Source organism: Dasypus novemcinctus, chromosome 3 (assembly GCF_030445035.2).
Source record: "Dasypus novemcinctus isolate mDasNov1 chromosome 3, mDasNov1.1.hap2, whole genome shotgun sequence".
NCBI lineage: Eukaryota > Metazoa > Chordata > Mammalia > Cingulata > Dasypodidae > Dasypus > Dasypus novemcinctus.
The window spans coordinates 124,769,672-124,776,437 of record NC_080675.1 but is presented as its reverse complement, the minus strand read 5'-3'; positions in this window follow the sequence as shown (position 1 = coordinate 124,776,437).

Below are 6,766 nucleotides of genomic sequence, written 5' to 3'. Positions count from 1 at the left end.
CGCTTCTGGAGGAAGCAGCGCGCTCAGCCGCGCGAGCCCAGGCGGCCTCCAGGAGGAGGCGGCAAAAGGGACTAAGGCAACAGGTCCCGGCCTCAGCAGCAGCCGCCAGCGCAGGAGCCCGGGACAAGACCGAGGGCACGCAGGAAGCGGAGGGCAGAGCATTAGTGTCGTTCCTGCGGTTGCTTGCCTGTCGGGGCCGGGGAGAAGCGGGCACTTACAGGGACGCGCCCTTGTGCTGTAGTCACGTAGGATGTTACCGTTGGGAAAGCGGGGTGAACGGTACACTAGGCTCTCGGTACTATTTTTGCAACTTTCGCAAGTTTATAATTATTTCTTTTCTTTTCTCTCTTTTTTTTTTAAGATTTATTTATTTGTATTCTCATCAGGTGGCACTGGGGATGTGTCTCTTTTTGTTGTTGCATCAGCTCTGTGCGTGTGTGTGGCACCACTCCTGGGCGGGTTGCAGTTTTGCACGAGGTGGTTCTCCTTGCGCAGTGGCCACTCATGTGGGCCAGTCACCACACGAGCCGGGAGGCCCTGGGTATGGAACCCTTGGACCTCCTATATGGTAGGCAGATGCTCTGCCTGTCGAGCCACATCTGCTTCCCTATAATTATTTCAAATTTTAAAAAGTTTTTTTTTTTTTTTAATTGCTACTGAAAAATATAAAAATAAACCTGGGAGAGCAGATGTAGCTCAGTGGTTGAGCAACTGCTTTCCATAACAAGGTCCTGGGATCAATCGCTGGTACCTCCTTTAAAAAAAACAACCCTGTAGAAAAGGAAAACCTGGTATTGAGAGTAAGATCCAATACCATAGCAATATCAATTCTCCCTATGTTATCTTGTAAATTTAACACAATTCCAGTAAAATACCAACAGGTAATGGGTGTTACATTTTGGAATTCAGGCCCTGGTTTTAAAGTTCTTATGAAAAAATCATTAAACTACAATAATAAGGTAAGATCTGTAAAAGATGAGTAATAAGATTCTATACCTACCAAGAAAGTATGAAAATATACTATGAAACCTCAATAACTAAAATAATGTGATACCGATATATGAGTAAACATAAAAAAAGACTAGAAATAAATTCAAATGTGTACAGGAATTTAGTAAATGATAAAGACAGCATCTCAAGTCAGAGGGAAAAAGACTGTATAATAAATTGTGCTGGAACAAGGAGGAATAATCTGGAAAAACAATAAATTTAATCCCTTCCTCACACCATGCAACTGGATACATCCCATAAAGGTCCAAGATTTCAATGTAAAAAATAAAAATATAAAATTACTCCATGAAAACTTTAGGAACATTCCTGGACAACCTCAGAGGGAGGATGGTATTTCTAACTATGATTCAATAGCCAGAAACTGTAAATTCAACCACATCAAACATACACACACACACGACAGATTTTTTTTTTAAATATATGACAAACTGAGAGAAAAAAATTGCAAGTCATAGCACAAAGGGCTAATGTCTTTAATATATGTAGAAATTCTAAATCAGATGCAAAAGCCCAGCAAACCCAATAGAAAAATGGATAAAAGATAGTAAGAGAAGTTGAAGAAATGTAAATAGAAAACCCAAAATTGAGAAAATCAGTTTAAATGTACAAACTACTGAAGCCCGCTAGTAAAAGATAGGAAATCAATAGATGAATCTGGAACCTGGCAAAGAGTCCTTGTGGATATCAACAACCCCAAGATGGCTGCTGGAAGACCCCAACCCCTCCGCCCTCACACAAGATTCTGCAATTCAGAACAAGATTTCCCCCCAGAAGCCAGGAGAAGCCCCAGATATTCCTCAAGGACTTTATAATTGGGCCCTCCTGGTGGAGTAATCAATAAAAAGAACAAACAGCTGGAACTCCTCCCCTGCCATTAGCAAAAGGATGGAATAATTAATGGTTTAAAAAGCAAGCATCAGGAAGTGGATGTGGCTCAAGTCCTCCCATATAGGAGGTCCAGGATTCGATACCCGGGGCCTCCTGAACTGTGTGGTGAGCTGGCCCATACACAGTGCCGCTGTGCGCAAGGAGTGCATGCCATACAGGGGTGCCCTGCGTAGGGATTCCCTATGCACAAGGAGTGCCGCCCCATGCGAAAAAAGTGCAGCCCACCCAGGAGTGGCGCCATGCGCAGGGAGGGCTGATGCAGCAAGATGACGCAACAAAAAGAGAGATTCCTGGTGCTGCCTGACAAGAATGCAAGTGGGCACTGAAGAACACACAGCAAATGGACACAGAAAGCAGACAACACGGGCGGGGGGGGGGGAGGGGGGAAGCAGAGAGAAATAAATAAATCTAAATAAATAAATAAATAAATAAATAAATGCACCAAGCTCTTTTTCTCTCTTGCCTTCCCTCTGTCCTGGTGCTTGTTCTGGTGCTGATCCATGTGCCTGTTCTTGCTCTCTGCACCCTGCTCTCGCCATTTCTTCCCTGCCATGATGGCCACACAAGTAAAACCTGCGCATTTATAATTTATAATGGGAAATGGTAGTCTGTAAATCAGCCTGCTTTATCACTTTTCAGTCCCGTCCTCTGTACCTGGGACCCATGATCTGTTTTTTCCTCCCATTTTTCTTCCCTCCCTACCTGAATAAATTACTGGCCTAACTCACCTGATGTGCTCTTGAAATTCATTTCTGCAGCATAGTCAAGAACCTAGACAAAATCCAGTTACACTACCATTTCTTATTTATCAGAATTGCCGAAATCCCAATCTTTGATAATACATGCTATGGGCAAGACTCAAGGGAAGCAGGAACTCTCATACCTTGGTGGTGGGAGATCATTTTGGCCATCTGTCTCAAAACTGCAAGTGTACATGCTTTTTGACCCAGCTATTTCACTTTGGGATGTCCTTACATACGTGTGAAATGACATGTGTAAAAGGTTATTCTTTGCAGCACTATTTGTTATGGCAAAAGATTGGAAAAAACTTAATGTCCATTGCTAGGAGACTAATTATGCCATAATTTCCTCCATACAATGCAGTACTTCAAAGGAATGAATAGTTCCAGGCTATAGTAAGTGAAAAAGCAAGGCACAGAACACTGTGTATGGTACACCCCTTTGGTGTGTAAAACAGGAGAAAAAATGAGAATATACCATGTATTTGTTTGCTTGTGCAGAGAGAAACACTGGAATTTTAGTAAGGAATTAATAATGGTGGTTACCTGAAATAGGACTTAGGCAAATGTGGGAAGGGACTTTTCATGGTTTGCCTTTTTTTTTTTATTTCTAAATTTTTTGTTCTTAGAGAGGCTGTAGGTTTACAGACAAATCATGCTACAGTATGCCTTTTTTTTAGTTTTCATTTCTCTCCTGTCCCTTCCCTGCTGCTTTTGCTGTCTGTGTCCATTCACCGTGTGATCTTCTATATCTAGTTCTCTTTTCTGTCTTCTCATCTTCCTCCTCTAGGATACACCAGAATTCCATCCTGGGGACCTCTGATGTGGAGAGAGGTTCCCTGTCAATTGTGCCACCTCAGTTCCTGGTGTCTGCTGCGCTTTGCCTTGACTCTCCCCTTTGTCTCTCTTTTGCTGTGTCATCGTCTTGCTGCGTGACTCACTTGTGCGGGCACTGGCTCACTGCACAGGCCCTGGCTCACAGTGCAGGCATGCTTTCTCTTCTTTCTCACCAGGAAGCCCCAGGAATCCAACTGGGTCCTCCCATATGGTAGGCAGAGGCCTTATCACTTGAGCCACATCAGCTTCCCTACAGTATGCCTTTTAATAATTTTTTAACTTTCACCCATGAGCATTTATTACCTATTACAAATAAAATCAATTTTTGAAAACTGCAGTCAGAAAGAAATGTAACCTTAAAATGGTCTTCAAGACCTTACCTGGTCAGACCCAGCCTGCCTCAGCCCTTCCTCACCACCTCGCCTGCTCCGCACACCCTGTTCGCTGCCAGCACCACCCGGGCTCTCTTTTGGTTTCTCCAGGGGGCCAAGTTCTTTCTCACCTCAGGGACTGTATTGTCTCAAGTCTAAAATGTGTTCCTCCAAGTTCAGCTTAAGACCTCTCCCGGTGTTTTTCTTGACCTCCCCAGGGTACATTTTGCATTACCACCCCCTGCTCTTTTCATGTACCACTCTCCCCCCACCCCCATAGCCCTTTGTACATTGCAATTTAAAAAATTGTTTTAAGGCCAGTTTCCCCCAATTGTGAGACTGTAAATTCCATAAGAGTAGCATCCACTTGAGCTTTAGGATAGAGATTTGAGCTAAGGAGAAAGCTAGAATGGGAAAGCAATTTAGTAGCCAGACATCCAAAGGTACTGGTGGTCCATACTAGGGTACTAGAGGTATAATTTGACAGCCCCCAAACAGGTCTTCATTATTACATGCTTAAAATACAAGAGTGAGTTGTCTTTCCTCCTCATTCTATTCTTTTTTTTTTCTTCTTTCCTCTCCCTTTCCATGCCCACCCCCCCACATTCACTGTGTGTTCCTCTTTGTCCACTTGTATTCTTGTCAGTGGCACTGGGAATCTGTGTCTCTTTTTTTGTTACATCATCTTGCTGTGTCAGCTCTCTGTGTTTGTGGCGCCACTCCTGGGCAGGCTGCACTTTTTTTTTTCGTGCAGGGCGGCTCTCTTTACAGGGCGTACTCCTTGCACATGGGGCTTCCCTACACGGGGGGACACCCCCACGTGGCACGGCACTCCTTGCACACATCAGCACTGCGAATGGGTCAGTTCACCACACAGGTCAGGAGGCCCTGGGTTTGAACTCTGGACCTCGCATGTGGTAGGCAGATGCTCTATCCATTGAGCCAAATCCACTTCCCCCTAATTCTATTCTAATCTACTTTATACATAACTACTAGAATACATTTTCTTACTCTTTCACCATGTTATCCCCATTGCTCTTCTCCCCCACAGAAGCAAGACTACCTAGAAATACTGTGTTTATCAAACCTAAATCTTTCACCTTGGAATTTAAACCTTCCCTTTCATTCAATGAACACAAAACCCCACTCTCCCACCTCATTTCTTAAGTCCTGTGTTGTTCCTGTGTTCCAGCTGGTAAGTAATCAGTCTCATTTGCTTCCTCATTCCTAGCTGCTGAACTGAATGCAACAGGGTTCAGCAGCAGGATTTTCCCACTTAAAAAAAAAAAAAAAAAAAGACATTCCAAAAACAGGTTTATTTTTTTCCTGAGCTGAATGATGGCTGATTCACACACAAATGACACCTATGTCTCTTCTGTCCTAGTGCACATCAATGCACCCCCAATTCCTAAGCTTTGGATTCAGGGCCATGACCCCCCTAAAGGGATAGGTCCATTCACAGAAGCAATACCCATGCAGGTGACACCAAAATCAGCCTCCGTGGAACCCTTTGGATCTCTTCCTGGGTGGATGAAGAGTCAGCATAGCAAGCCTTTCCCAGAAGCTGGTTCAGAGGCCATTTGGCAAACCTGGAGACGTTTTTGGTTGCCACCTGGAGGTGTTGCTGACATCTTGGCCGTCGAGGCCAGGGGTGCTGTTAAACCCCCTACAGTGCACAGGACAGACCCCACAACAAAAAATTATCCAGCCCAAAATGTCAATAGTGCCGAGGTTGAGAAACCCTACATGGAGAAATTATTTCATCTATTTCCCTATCTAGAAAACAGAGAAAATGAATATTTTTCATTCTTTAAAAAACAAAAAACAAATTTTATCTAGAAAAATGAGCAACTCTGATACACAAAAAGGAGAAAGCAAAAAACACCACCACCCAGAGAACCAGAGCTGACATTCATTCAGCAGATATTTGTCAGGTAATTTCCTTGAGCAGGGCCAGGCATTGCTGTGGGTGCTGAAGATACAAGGGTGAACTCCCTTCGTGCTTACATTCTAATGGGGTAGATGGAAAATAAACAAAGAACACACATATGTCAAAAGCCGGTACATGCAGTGGGGGAACACAGCAGGGAAGGGGAATAAAGGGTGCACGGGGAAGATGAGTCAGAAAAGACCTCACTGAGAGGGTGACATTTGAGAAAAGGGAGGTGAGAGGTATCCCGAGGAAGAGTGCTCTAGGCAGAGGGAAAAGTAAGAGCAGAGGTGGGGAGATGACTGCGGGCTTCTCTTAGGAACAGCAAGGAAATCACTCTGCCTGGAGCTCAGTAACAGAGAAGGAGGGTAAGAGGGCAGGGGGTCGAAAAGTAATGGAGGGGGTTGGGTAAGATTTTTATAGGGCATTTTAAGCCATGGTAAGCAGTGAACATTTACTCTGAGTAGGAAAGGGAGCCATGAAAGTATCTGAGGAAAGGAGTGACAAGATCTGACTTCGGTTTTGATCCATTTTACAAAATGCCTTCCAGAAAGATGGTGTCATTTTGTATTCGTGTTTCTCCATCTCTCCACACATGGTGACAATGAGTGGTTTCTTTCCATTTTTAAGGGGAGGTTGAACAGATAAAAAAGAATTTTACCTTAAAGTTCTAGTAACAATGACATGCTTTTTACTAGCTGTTTGAAATGTTTTATCAAGTTCCGCTTAGAAGAATTGAGGTGTGAAGTCTTCCACGTTTGATCCATCTTCCTACTTAAAACTGAATTTAGGAAAATAAAAGAAGTTGGTGGTATGTATCTTGAAGTACTGTACTTGGCTGATAAATGGGAGTGGGGTGGGTGGAACTGTGTCAGCTGTCAATGAAGGGGTGCTATTGGGGGTGCTACTGTGGCAAAGAAAAAGAGAAGGATTTACTAGGGATTAAGACAAGGAGCTAGTTTGTTGCTGTTTGTTGCCGTTTGTCATCC